Raw genomic sequence first — 15,776 nt, 5'->3', positions numbered from 1 at the left:
AGTGCACGTTATTATATGGAAACACAGAACGACACCAGCGCTACTTGTGGCCTGGCTGTGAACTTCAATAGGAAAAAAATATGGCCCGAAAATCTCTTATGTTTATTTCTAAATACACGAATTAGATGACAATATTTTTCATTTAATGTTTGAATGTGTGCCGCATAGTGCAGAAATAAAGGTTTTTGAGACCTTGCAAAGTAATATATAAACGAAATCTCAATCAAAAACAAACATTAACTACTCGTAGCTGCAGTTTACATTGTGAAAATTTTCGTAAATTACGACGTCACCTTTTGACTGTGAACTTTTTTGTAAAACTCAATATTGCGATTTTGGCCATTATCACGTGGAAATAAATAAGCTTTAGCACATGTCAGACTAAAAAAATCATCTAACATTGCATGCATATATAAATTATTTTTAGGTTTCCACATATCCTAAAGCACATTCTGTCCATATGTCCACTCACATGACTTAAAGTGGAATAGTAGGTTACACAAATAAATAACTGCACAGCTAAAGGATAACCAAGAGGTCATTTACAAAAAAAATCTGTTATACAAACCAAGGATGTACTGTAAAGTCTACAAAATCCGATTTATTATTTTTTCTGTTGATTGTTCTTTATGGATATTTAGTCATCTGAAATTGAACTTCTGCACAGTTCAAATAAATTTATGAAACACACAAAATACTACTTTACATCAACTGAAAAAAAAATTGGGAGCAGAGCAGGTAGACATTCCATTAATGTAGCCAAAATGTTTTTGCCAATGAAACATACAAAGAAAGTGAATTGCACTACTTTTTTTTCTTTTTTCCCCAACTTGGCAGTTATGTTGGCAACACCCATCATGTTTAAATAATGAAAGAAGAAGCTGGTACAACATTTATTTTAACATTTTTATTTATTTACTTCCTCTTTGAGAACTTTGTTTGGTACACTACTGAAAATTAACACAAATTCACCTTGACAGCACTTTATTCATTATACTCTTAGAGTCCCATCATCACATCTAGAAAGTGTTAAGTTATGTTCCTGATGAATTACCAGATTTTATCATAAGAAATCTTAGGCATGATTTTGATACAATAACATGTAATTCTCTGCTTTTAACACAACATTTGTATATGTATAGGGAGCTTACTCTAATTGTACACATAATAAACACTGAAATACAAAGTCTTTTAACATGATTTGAACTTCTTTTTAACTTGTTGCATACACAATTTCTTCTTGTTTGTAAATTTCTTTTCTTTCACATACTTGTATATTATAAAAGGAATACTTGTCTTCAAAAGTCTCTCTTCAATGTCATGTTTATCACAAATTGTTGTATGAGACAGATCAAATGTTTTTTTTTTAATTATCATGTAGTCTTGATGTATGACTGTGACTATTTAGATACTCATACAGCTGATCATGGAGAGCCCTTAGGAAAATCATGACTCTTTCACTTGCATATTTCAAATGAGAATGCTCCTCACTATTCTCTTTAAATGAGGTAAACAAATGATTTTCAGTCACAACAGAGGAGTAACGACTGGTATTACATGTTTCACATCTGGTACGTCTATGGCTTTTAGTACATAGCCTGCTACATAGGTAAGGCTTGTTGATCTTCTACAGACTCGATGATACCATCTGAGTAAGAATAAATTTGCTCAGGTGTATCAGTGTCATTCATCTCACATTCACTTAAATGTTCACTCCTACCACTAGCTGCCAAAAAGTGACACAAACTGCTCAAAGGAGTGTAATCATCATTTTCACAGTTACGTACACTCATGGCTTTGAAAGGCAAAGTCATATGATTGACAATGCAAGTCTTCAGAGCTTGTACAAACCGAAAACAAGTTGGGTTTGTATTAGGAATACCATGTTGTCTTATACAACAAAAGAAATTTTCTAAAGCATCTTGATTGAACGCCTTTAAATTTAAGTACTTCAAGCCAACCACTTTCAAGGTCTTCCACAAGAAAATAATAGACTGTAGCGTAATCTGCCAACCTTTTGTGAAGCTAAACATATTAGTCTTGTTTCTTCCCGTTTTTAAAGCTATTATTTGCCAGCTGCCTATTTCCCTCAATAAGCTATACAACATTTCTAAATGTGGATAATTTTCTGATAAAGCACACCTAAATTGTTTACCATCCCTGGGATATAGCTCATTACTGTTGAGTGAATCAAAGAGATTATCTACCTTTCCCACAAACTCAGCTGTGTGTATAGCTTCACATGGTTATGTGTGAGTAGAAACATATGTTTCAATTGCAGCTGCAACAGTATGGCTCATTTGTGCAGCAGCAACTTTTACCTTCATTTTGACTTGGAAATCAGAAAAATTAAAGTGTTGTGCTTTTAATTTGGGTAGAGTTTGGAACCTTATTTTTTATCCAAAAAGAACAATGTACTAATGTACTCAAACTTTGTTGCTTTGTGAGGTTCAAATAGAATTTATTATCTATCAAAGCGTTTCTAGTATTTTTGAGCAGATGTGGTACATCATAAATGGTAACAATTGGTTGATTATTGATGACAGAATGAAATATACTGGGCTTCAACAAATTTGCTTCACACAGTTGTTTAAGAGCCTTTTGGTTTGTTGCATTCTGGTCACATACAGTACAAACCACTTTCAACCCAATACGCTGTAGTTCACTTATGATGTGAACAATGAGTGATTTCAAATGGGTGTAGTGGAAAATTGTTGCGGTAAAGTAATATGCTAGAACTTGTTTTCAAGTTCTGTGAATGCCTTTCAGCATAAAAACCAATGCTTGAGTAGCAGCTACAGGTGAACGTCCAAAATGACCCAAGTCCTGATACCCATAGATTAGCTGTTTGTGTGCATCATAGTACATACCATCATCCAGAGACATTTCATCACAAAGTAGAGCACAATACTTGTCATTTTCATGCATATTACTTACTTTCCTTGCTAAAAAGTTTAATAAAGCTGGATTAAGTCCTGTATCAAATGGTATGTGGGAAAGCAGTCCCTTGAGCAGCCTGACAGATGGAAGGGAGAAATATGTGGCCAAATATCTGTACAACCGGGGACTACGTTTATGAATAGGTAAAGCAAATGCCTTATCTTGTATAGACCACCATACTGCTGTGGGCTGTATATTGGCATTTCTTAACTGACTATTAATAAAAGTTTTAGTCACATCATTCAACTCTTCTTCAATTAACTGAAATTTCCTGTCATCATACAACTCTTTTAGAATTTTGAATTTATTCCTCTCATTCTGTAGCTGTTTCTTCAATTCACACACTCTGGAAACTGTAATTCTATGCAGTTTATACTTTGTATTTTCTTGGAGTTAAATCACATTTAGAAACGCCAGATCCCATTACACCTGGACTACTTTCAACATCATAAACTGGTGAGGATAAAAATCTGTACTCACCATCATCTGTGCTCTGTAAAGAGGGATTGCTTGGTTGTATTACTGTAGACTTTTCATTGTGACCTGTCTCATGCACACTTATATTTGCACCCGACGTGGTGAAACTGCCACCACCACCAGTGTAACACAGATGGCTGGGGGGAGGCTGATACAACACCAATTCCATGTGCTTTGGAATGACACCAGGATTTAGCCTATGTCTAGTAAAGTTCATAAAATCTGCTTCATAAAAATAATCCTCACACACAGAATAATAACTACAGTTGACACCTTCATCTATATTACAGATCAATTTCCACTTCTTTAAAGTCTCACTTTTTGATGCAGCTGGATATTTATAGAAATGTTTATTCTTGTGTTTGGAATTTGTTTTTACATAATAACTACTCCTGCATCTGGGAAACTTGCACGAGTATTTCAATCTCAAACTGGATTCTTCTCTTCCTGTATGATCCATCCCCATGTGTCTGAAATGTTACTTAAACCAATAATTAGGAACGAGAAAAAAGTTCATTCATTGATTAATGTTAACTTTCACTATCAAAAATCATATTAGCTTATGTCTAAATGCAGATATCCTATACTGAAGTATTGATAACTGTTTAATCATGGCGTGTAATCTAATGTGGTATTGCTGCAAAATAGTGAAAAAACAAAACAAAATAAATTCTCATTTCTACTATGGATATGCACATCACACTATTTATAACTGAATCAGCGTAGTTGCACTATATCCAACACTACATTGTTACACAGTGCTATCAGACAGTAGAAACCCTGCTTATTGTACCATTTCAGTATATTTCAGAATCTAGATACCATGATAGCCACAAAATTCATCTGTACATTATCAGTAACAGTTACAGCTGTAAATCTGTATTACATTGTGTTGAGCATTAAAGTGCGAGAAGATTTCTACTACATTGGATCTTGCCACAATAATATGTGTAAATGTCCAACTGCTTGAAGGACCTGCTTTGTGTGACTTCCAAACAAATGTCTTATTTTGTGACAACACACCCTTTGTCGATACAACAGCAACAAACATTTTTTACCTGGATAGAGTGTTATGTACTGTACAGAACATTTACTGTCGAAAACGGGAAATAGAACACACTCGAGGCATTACGAATCAATTGTAACACATCCAATATTTGGTATGTAGTAAACAGCACAATAAATGGTACTTACTCTGTCACTAAGATTACTTCGTGGAAAAAAGGAAGATGAATCAAAGCCAGAATTATATTCCATTACAGTATTCGGAAAGTTGGATACCAACTATGTCAAAAGCCGCTAGCATGGGATTTTCCATGAAATACAAGGAAATATCAACAGAAATAAGAAATATACTTACCATTTAAGTAAACTGAGCAACGGAAGTTGTATTTCTTTGCAGGAACAAATATACAGGAGTCCACAGAACGTAATGTGATGATACAACCTCGTGTTCTATATGAAACAAAAGTAAAAAAGTAAATACTGAATCATAACACCATCAAATAATACGAATGCATCCAAAAATTAAGCAGAATTATAGCAACATTCTTACACTGCAATTTAAACGAAAAATCACGATCACACTGCTACGATACCAAAACAATTATGGAAGACTAAGTCATCCAATTTAAGGAGATGGGACCTGCATAAACTGAAAGAACCAGAGAATGTACATAGTTTCAGGGAGAGCATAAGGGAACAATTGACAGGAATAGGGGAAAGAAATACAGTAGAAGACAAATGGGTAGCTCTGAGGGATGAAGTAGTGTAGGTGGCAGAGGATCAAGAAGGTAAAAAGAAGAGGGCTAGTAGAAATCCTTGGGTAACAGAAGAAATATTGAATTTAATTGATGAAAGGAGAAAATATAAAAATCAGTAAATGAAGCAAGCAAAAAAGAATAAATACGTCTCAAAAATGAGATCGACAGGCATTGCAAAATGGCTAAGCAGGCATGGCTAGAGGACAAATGTAAGGATGTAGAGGCTTATCTCACTAAGGGGTAAGATAGATACAGTCTACAGGAAAATTAAAGAGACCTTTGGAGAAAAGAGAGCCACTTGTGTGAATATCAAGAGCTCAGATGGAAACCCAGTTCTAAGCAAAGAGGGGAAAGCAGAAAGGTGGAAGGAGTATATAGAGGGTCTATACAAGGGCGCTGCACTTGAGGACAATATTATGGAAATGGAAGAGGATGTAGATGAAGATGAAATGGGAGATACGATACTGCGTGCAGAGTTTGACAGAGCACTGAAAGACCTGAGTCGAAACAAGGCCCCGGCAGCAGACAACATTCCATTAGAACTACTGATAGCCTTGGGAGAGCCAGCCCTGACAAAACTCTACCATCTGGTGAGCAAGATGTCCGAGACAGGCGAAATACCCTCAGACGTCAAGAAGAATATAACACTTCCAATCCCAAAGAAAGCAGGTGTTGACAGATGTGAAAATTACCGAACAATCAGTTTAATAAGCCACAGCTGCAAAATACTAACGCGAATTCTTTACAGACGAATGCAAAAACCGGTAGAAGCCGACCTCGAGGAACATGTTTGGATTCCGTAGAAATGTTGGAACACGTGAGGCAGTACTGACCTTACGACTTATCTTAGAAGGAAGATTAAGGAAAGGCAAACCTACATTTCTAGCGTTTGTAGACTTAGGGAAAGCTTTTGACAATGTTGACTGGAATACTCTCTTTCAAATTCTAAAGGTGGCAGGGGTAAAATACAGGGAGCGAAAGGCTATTTACAATTTGTACAGAAACCAGATGGCAGTTATAAGAGTCGAGGGGCATGAAAGGGAAGCAGCGGTTGGAAAGGGAGTGAGACAGGGTTGTAGCCTGTCCCCGATGTTATTCAATCTGTATATTGAGCAAGCAGTAAAGGAAACAAAAGAAAAATTCGGAGTAGGTATTAATATCCATGGAGAAGAAATAAAAACTTTGAGTTTCGCCGATGACATTGTAATTCTGTCAGAGACAGCAAAGGGCTTGGAAGAGCAGTTGAACGGAATGGACAGTGTCTTGAAAGGAGGATATAAGATGAACATCAACAAAAGCAAAACGAGGATAATGGACTGTAGTCGAATTAAGTCGGGTGATGTTGAGGGTATTAGATTAGGAAATGAGACACTTAAAGTAGTAAAGGAGTTTTGCTATTTGGGGAGCAAAATAACTGATTATGGCCGAAGTAGAGAGGATATAAAATGTAGACTGGCAATGGCAAGGAAAGCGTTTCTGAAGAAGAGAAATTTGTTAACATCGAGTATAGATTTAAGAGTCAGGATGTCGTTTCTAAAAGTATTTGTATGGAGTGTAGCCATGTATGGAAGTGAAACATGGACGATAACTAGTTTGGATAAGAAGATAATAGAAGCTTTTGAAATGAGGTGCTACAGAAGAATGTTGAAGATTTGGTGGGTAGATCACGTAACTAATGAGGAGGTATTGAATAGAATTGGGGAGAAGAGGAGTTTGTGACACAACTTGACAAGAAGAAGAGACCGGTTGGTAGGACATGTTCTGAGGCATCAAGGGATCACAAATTTAGCGTTGGAGTTCGGTGTGGAGGGTAAAAATCGTAGAGGGAGACCAAGAGATGAATACACTAAGCAGATTCAGAAGGATGTAGGTTGCAGTACGTACTGGGAGATGAGGGACCTTGCACGGGATAGATTAGCATGTGGAGCTGCATCAAGCCAGTCTCACGACTGAAGAGCACAACAACAACAACAACAATGCTAAGTAAACGGATTTTGCAGAGATGCGTAGGTGGTGGTACCTTACATTTCTTGATTTTGGCTATATTGTTGGAGTAACATGTATAGCGTAATTTAACTGCGAGAAAATATTTGTGATCAAAACAATTGCTTTCCTGAACGGATGAGCTTTCTCTCATACCGTAACTCGCAAAGCAGCCATTGTGTCGTGCAACCATGTCACGTTCACGAAGGAAGTGATCAAGATTTCCAAAATTAGAGCGTTCATTGTGATTTCCAACTTGATAATGATTGAACGTACTGGTATTGTTATCGCCGCCGATCTTTTCTTCGATACTGGCAGCCTGTTCCTGTATCTTTCTTACGTCACTTTTATTTTGCTGATTAATCGTTAACTGCCCTTCCTTGAAACGCTGAAGAGCCTGAAACGGAACCGGCTGAGTATCGGATGACCTTTTATGTGAATGACAGTTCGTTTGTGTCACTGTCTCTGATAATTCTTCGACTCGTTTTGCAACAGTCATCAACCGAATTTGCGTCTTTGAAACATCGGTGTTAGTCTGTAACTGTAATTGCTCGAACTTTCGTGCTGATTCCTCTATTTGCAATTCGTGTTGTGACGTCTGTTGTCTCACCTCGACAATATCAACAGCCTATACATGATCAAGTGTGGACTCAATCCAATTTTCAACCATTCTGACATTTTCTCGAATTCACGATTTCGATGGTCACTAACCTTATACCGAAACACTTTGATGTTCTCTTCCTGTAGCTTGAAATTTTGTACTTGTTTACTACTACATTCGTTAATCTTGTCATTTATCTCGTTACGAAACAATATAAAGTTCTCTTCCTGTTTGCTACTAGATTCGTTGATCTTGGCATTTATCTCGTCAATAGATTTTTTAATCTCACCAAGTTGAGCTACTGTTCATTGCATAACATTATTACTTAAAGAGAGGAAGATAAAACTATTTTTCTCTGTAGAAGTAGAAGCAATACCTGAATCTATTATAACAACATCGGACTGTGTTACGATATTTTGATCGCTTGAATTGCGTGTAGTTCCTTGCAGTTCATGACGCTTGATCGCCAAATAATACCGTATACTCTGATTATTCACAGTACTGTTTCAGAGTTCCCTGACTTCATTATCCTGAGAAGAATTTTCTGCACCATGTCTCAAATTTTCCAAAACTCCATTTGAAGCTACCTCTACTGCCTTGTCCATTCCTGCCCGTGCTCTAGTTTCCACTGCCGTTGTAGCAATAAAGAAAATACAAAACAACAATCTTAACACAAAACTGTTAACTTCATTGTTACACAAAAAATACTGAATCCGAAAACTGGTGAAATAAAAGGTCTGATCTAACGCAAAGCAGCGAGCAAGCAACAAAAAATGCCCTGGAACAACTACTGACTAAGGCACCTTTCACACGGGAGACCGTGTATCCAGCTGCAGAGGGCTGAAGCGATTCGCGTTACGTTGGACCTTATGCGTCCTTTCACACGATAGACTCAGAGCTTCGACTTCGGCTCACCGAGCCGCAGTGTACCTTGTCAAGTGAATCGCCTGCAACTCGCTTTACACAGAGCTTTATGGGAGCTTTCACACGGGATACAGTGAGCTGCTCGTCGCCGTCCGCGAGCAGTTTCGATACACATTGTTGACTCAGCAGTTCTATTGTTTTTGTCCATTGACCAGTGTACGTAGGTCACTAGCAAAGGTCTGCGTGAGTGTCTAAAACCATGGAGGAAATAGTGTGTTCGACGTAGAGAGTTACATTGCGAAAGCGCAACGTAGGCCAGTGCTGTGGGACTGTTCCACACCTGGTTATTCGAACAAAAAAAGGCCGAAGTTTGGAATGAGACGTGTAGAATGTGTAACAAGGATTTTGATACCTTGCCGCCCCAGGAGAAGAAAATTATAGGTGAGTAAGTATAAATATTTTTATTAATCTGTATTTACTTGTTTTCTGTACCAACATACGAAACATACATTGTATTGCAGTTTATTTTGTGCTAAGTGACATCACGTACAATTCTCTTCCTCAACGTTTACACAACGCTTTTATTCGAGAATACTGCTATTCACGTTCTCCAGTACTGCTAAGGAAGTAATCTGCAAATTATCGCGAATGCACATTCTGTATCTTTTAAAACCGTCACACTGCAAACTAACTTCAAATTTTATTCCCTCTCTGGTGCGGACAAATTGTGAAGCACAACGCAACACTTTAGAAAGTCTTCAAAATGGTTCAAATGGGTCTTAGCACTATGGGACTTAACATCTGAGGTCATCAGTCCCCTACACTCAGAACTACTTAAACCTAACTAACCTAAGGACATCACACTCATCCATGCCCGAGGCAGGATTCGAACCTGCGTCCGTAGCAGCAGTGTGGTTCCGGACTGAAGCGCCTAGAACCGCTCGGCAACAGTGGTCGGCCTTAGAACGTCTTCTGCAAACTCGAGGGAGACATTCAACGGTCGGTGAAAAATTCGCCACTTATTCGACAATATTCCAAAAGTAGGACTGCATTCAATAAGACGTCTTACTCTAGACAGACGGTCGTTAAAGACTCTATTTTTCAAAGGAAGAGATCTTCCAGTTGAAGAACGCATAACATCCATGGACAATCCGAATGCTTCATCTGCATCAACCAGAAATGAGATATCTGGATTTGTGGTGCCTGGCAATGTGCGTGGGCTATGTAAACCAAATGTTTTATTTATAATTTTGTTTCCGAAAGTCGATTTCATGAAGAGAGAAGAGTTAGAACTTTCTCCGTACCCTCCAATGTCAACAGCAGTGAAGCAATAGTTATGATTGCAAACAGCTGAAAGTACGACTGAAAAACAATGTTTATAGTTAAAAACACTGGGCCACTGTCTTGTGGATGAATAATCCTCAGAAACTTTCCATCTTTTGTGCCAACGTAGTACGGGAAGTCTGTTACTGTGAACAATACGTCAGCTACTGCTTCCCACATCTCCTTGTTCGGCATTGGCATACTCATTTGTCTCGTGTGATCCCATGTCTTCTTGCAAGCATCCTGTATTATTCCAAATAAGGTTGACATGAAATGCAAATCAGTAAGGAATGTTAAGTACCTGTCAGAAGAATATTTTCACATTAATATTCATATCATACACACGTCAAAAAAAAGTTTTCCATCACCTCGGTTCCGAGAGCTCCGCAACCTGTACAGAAAATTGGAATAGAGGTCAACATAAACATCATTTCCGCCCTTTTTATTGCTCATGAAAACTACACATTGCATGATGTACCACCATACAGCGAGACCTTCAGAGGTGGTGGTCCAGATTGCTAAACACACCGATACCTCTAATACCCAGCAGTCCTCTTGAATTGACGCATGCATTTATTTGTCGTGGCACACTCTCCAGAAGTTCATCAAGGCACTGTTGGCCCACATCGTCCCATCCTCAACGGCGATTCGGCGTAAATCTCTCAGAGTGGTTGGTGGGTCACGTCGTCCATAAAAATACCTTTTCAATCTATCTCAGGCGTACTTGAAAGGGTTCATGTCTGGAGAATATGCTGGCCATTCTATTCGAGTGATAAAGGAAGTCATTCACAAGATGTGCACGATGGGGGCGCGAATTGTCGTCCATAAAGACGAGTACCTCGCTAATATGCTGCCGATATGGTTGCACTATCGGTCGGAGGATGGCATTCACGTATCGTACTGCCGTTACGGCGCTTTCACGGCCACCAGCGGCGTACGTCGGCCCCACAGAATGCCACCTCAAAACAGCAGGGAACCTCCACATTGCTGCACTTGTTGTACAATGTGTCTAAGGAGTTCAGCCTGACCGGATTGCCTCCAAACACGTCTCCGACGATTTTCTGGTTGACGGAATATGCGACACTTATCGGTGAAGAGGACGTGATGCCATTCGGCATGTTGTTGGGCCCATCTGTACCGCGCTGCATGGTGTGGTTGCGAAGATGGTCCTCGCCATGGACGTCGGTAGTGAAGTTGCGCATCATGCAGCATATTGCGCACAGTTGAAGTCGTAACACGACGTCCTGTGGCTGCACGAAAAGCATTATTCAAGATGGTGGCGTTGCTGTCAGGGTTACTCCAAGCCATAATCCATAGGTAGCGGTCATCCGCCACAGTAGTACCTCCCGGGCGGCCTCTATGAGGCATGTCATCGACAGTTCCTGTCCCTCTGTATCTCCTCCATGTCCGAACAACATCGCTTTGGTTCACTCCGAGACTCCTCGACACTTCCCTTGTTGGGAGCCCTTCCTGGCACAAAGTAACAATACGGACGCGACCGAAAAGCGGTATTGACCGTCTAGGCATGGTTGAGCAACATATAACACGAGCCGTGAAGCTCCCTCCTAGTGCAATGACTGGAAGTGATTGGCTGTCGGACCCCATCCGTCTAATAGGCGCTGCTCATGCATGATTGTTTACATCTTTGGGTGAGTTTAGCGACATCTCTGAACAATCAAAGGGACTGTGCCGTTGATACAATATCAGCAGCCTACGTCTATCATCAGGAGTTCTGGGAACCAGGGTGATGCAAAACATTTTTTGATGTGCGCATCTTTAGGTATTGATACACAAAATAAATGAAAGAATCTGAGGTCAGCGCGCGTCAAGGATATTAGAGTGGTTCTGCAGCAAGTGACAAAACTAAATATATTTATTCTGACCTCCTCGTCATTTTTCAGCAAATGTAAGCAAACAAAATATGTGCTACTCATGTATTATCTTATTCTGTATAATTGGAAGTAGATAATTTGTGTAATGTTTTATGCTGAAGCATTGAAAGTAGAGAACAGAGCAGGACAAGATCGTCTGATGAGGATAAACTTTTTATTATCTTTGGTAAAGGACTTGCCAGCTATTCCACAACACGGCAAGCTTCAGGCAAAATGTGAAATAATACAAGTGATTTCTGAATATAAGCTACAGACTTTTACGTTTATGTATCAGCCAGGTTATGCAAACTTTGCAGCACACGTGGTACAACTATGTGATGTTCCTCCATTAGATTTTTATCCACGCCAGCAGGTTTCCTCAAATGCCCTAGAAACAAGTCACCCATTTCACCGCTATCCATTCTCAGTCATGGTAAGTAGCACTTACACTCAACGTTCCTTTCAGCCCACGCCAGAAATCCAAAACAAACCTGATAATTCGTCAAATCTGAACCTTTGAAAATCTTATTACTTCATTAATACACACAATATTTCATTTGTCGCACGATTCTGAAAAACTTCCATGACATTAGAATCTATTATGTTGATTGACATAGTTGTGTCTATGACGAATAACCTAAAATTTTAATGAATTGTTCCGTGTTGTTACAACAAAAAAGTTTGTTTTACACCCATCTGAGAGTCACAGCTATCCTCTCTTCCACTGTTATACGCTTCTCATGTTGGTGTCCACCATCCGAAGGAATGCTTTAAGTATTGTGCACAGTTCATCGAATGACGTTAATGACATACGACAAAAATTGAAAAATTTCGCAGGATCTGCTCCAAGTGTCCCATGAAGCCAATGAATAACTCCTAAGCTCAATCAAGAGGTAGTTATTGGGTGGTACCAATGCGTTCTTCTACTTTGCAGCAGCAGCAGTAACTACTTCCTCTACAGAAAACATTATGTTACTAACTGGTTCTAGAAACAACACGTCAGCAGACAGCAGTTCCTTGTATGTACCACGTGACAGCTGCAGTGAGTGGTCGCAAAAAATTTTTCAAATGCAGTAGCAATACGAGGCATCTCTAACTGCCAAATCCTCCTAAGAAATCGTGGCAGGTAAGTCGACAGGTAAAACGAGTCGGTGATAATTTTCAAAGACATGTACGAAAATATTTATGTGTGACGTCCCATCTCTGACAATAATGGTATTCTGATGGACAACCAAAGAAACAGAAACATGATAATAGTTGCTCCTCAACTATATAGAAATCACTTCTCAACCGTCTGACTGCGAGTTTTAAAATATCTTCTAACGTTTCCTAACAACTGATCTGTAATGCTCCCTTACGCACCAGACGACTTAACTCGTGTTTCCGCTGCAACTGCGTGATCAGCAACGTGGTAAAATATTTCAAAAAGCAATTCTGCGATCCATGCAGAGTACATTGCATAGACTAACTGCAACAATTACTGCCACACTTTTACACATAGAAATTAAATGATCCGGAGGGCGTAAGTCAACGAAACGTAAACAGTGTAACGAAAACTGAAAGACCAATAAAACCTTTTAATTTACTACATTCAGAAAATTGATGATTTAGATGCTGAAAAACTTTACACAGACTTTTAATTATTCCACAATGTTTATACTCAATAAACGTGTTTGTGGCCATAAGTAATGCAACACATTTTTTTCTGAAACAGGGGTTGTTTTATTCAGCATTGAAATACACCAGGTTATTCCCCAATCTTTTAGCTACACAACACTATTTTTCAACGTAATCTCCATTCAATGCTACGGCCTCACTCCACCTTGAAATGAGGGCCTGTATGCCTGCACGGTACCATTCCACTGGTCGATGTCGGAGCCAACGTCGTACTGCATCAATAACTTCTTCATCATCCGCGTAGTGCCTCCCACGGATTGCGTCCTTCATTGGGCCAAACATATGGAAATCCGACGGTGCGAGATCGGGGCTGTAGGGTGCATGAGGAAGAACAGTCCACTGAAGTTTTGTGAGCTCCTCTCGGGTGCGAAGACTTGTGTGAGGTCTTGCGTTGTCGTGAAGAAGGAGAAGTTCGTTGAGATTTTTGTGCCTACGAACACGCTGAAGTCGTTTCTTCAATTTCTGAAGAGTAACACAATACACTTCAGAGTTGATCGTTTGACCATGGGGAAGGACATCGAACAGAATAACCCCTTCAGCGTCCCAGAAGACTGTAGCCGTGACTTTACCGGCTGAGGGTATGGCTTTAAACTTTTTCTTGGTAGGGGAGTGGGTGTGGCGCCACTCCATTGATTGCCGTTTTGTTTCAGGTTCGAAGTGATGAACCCATGTTTCATCGCCTGTTACAATCTTTGACAAGAAATTGTCACCCTCAGCCACATGACGAGCAAGCAATTCCGCACAGATGGTTCTCCTTTGCTCTTTATGGTGTTCGGTTAGACAACGAGGGACCCAGCGGGAACAAACCTTTGAATATCCCAACTGGTGAACAATTGTGACAGCACTACCAACAGAGATGTCAAGTTCAGCACTGAGTTGTTTGATGGTGATCCGTCGATCATCTCGAACGAGTGTGTTCGCACGCTCCGCCATTGCAGGAGTCACAGCTTTGCACGGCCGGCCCGCACGCGGGAGATCAGACAGTCTTGCTTGACCTTGCGGCGATGATGACACACGCTTTGCCCAACGACTCACCGTGCTTTTGTCCACTGCCAGATCACCGTAGACATTCTGTAAGCGCCTATGAATATCTGAGATGACCTGGTTTTCCGCCAAAAGAAACTCGATCACTGCCCGTTGTTTGCAACGAACATCCGTTACAGACGCCATTTTAACAGCTCCGTACAGCGCTGCCACCTGTCGGAGGTCAATGAAACTATACGAGACGAAGCGGGAATGTTTGAAAATATTCCACAAGAAATTTCCGATTTTTGCAACCAAAATTGGCCGAGAAAAAAAATGTGTTGCATTACTTATTGAACTGCCCTCGTATATCTAAAACGTGCAGCAAATTCGCAATTCACCTAAAGTTAACGTGTTGTGTGCAATCTCACGGTTTAAAGTTTATGGCCCCTTTTTCTTCTGCGAAAAAAACGTTACAGGACACGTGTATCTGGACATGCTGGAAAATTGGCTCATGCCACAACTGGAGACCGACAGCGCCGACTTCATCTTTCAACAGGATGGTGCTCCACCGCACTTCCATCATGTTTGGCATTTCTTAAACAGGAGATTGGAAAACCGATGGATCGGTCGTGGTGGAGATCATGATCAGCAATTCATGTCATGGCCTCCACGCTCTCCCGACTTAACCCCATGTGATTTCTTTCTGTGGGGTTACGTGAAAGATTCGGTGTTTAAACCTCCTCTACCAAGAAACGTGCCAGAACTACGAGCTCGTATGAACGATGCTTTCGAACTCATTGATGGGGACATGCTGCGCCGAGTGTGAGAGGAACTTGATTATCGGCTTGATGTCTGCCGAATCACTAAAGTGGCACATATCGAACATTTGTGAATGCCTAAAAAAAACTTTTTGAGTTTTTGTATGTGTGTGCAAAGCATTGTGAAAATATCTCAAATAAAAAAGTTATTGTACAGCTGTGAAATCGCTTCAATCATTTGTAATAACCCTGTATTTATTTAATCGAGTATTCCCCTTTAGGAGAGCGATTGAACTTGAATTCATAATTTTATTTTTGGATGTTTTCACTCTTCGTCTTCCAATAACTCTTCATCCTCTCAGAATGTTCTCTCTTCCGTTCGTCTGTCCAGTTTTTACGGTTGTTGCGTTATTCTTTGCTCTAACTTCCCATTCATGATTTTGCTGCGGCACTTGTTGCGGACTTCCAGATATTCTATGTAGATGTGTTGCATGTCCCTCTAGACACCTTTTAGCCACTCCGTGCTGCCTTTACTCTTTGTTATGATGTCGAG

This window comes from Schistocerca cancellata, chromosome 3, assembly GCF_023864275.1.
Source record: "Schistocerca cancellata isolate TAMUIC-IGC-003103 chromosome 3, iqSchCanc2.1, whole genome shotgun sequence".
NCBI lineage: Eukaryota > Metazoa > Arthropoda > Insecta > Orthoptera > Acrididae > Schistocerca > Schistocerca cancellata.
The sequence above is the reverse complement of the archived record's forward strand: the minus strand, read 5'-3'. Positions refer to the sequence as shown.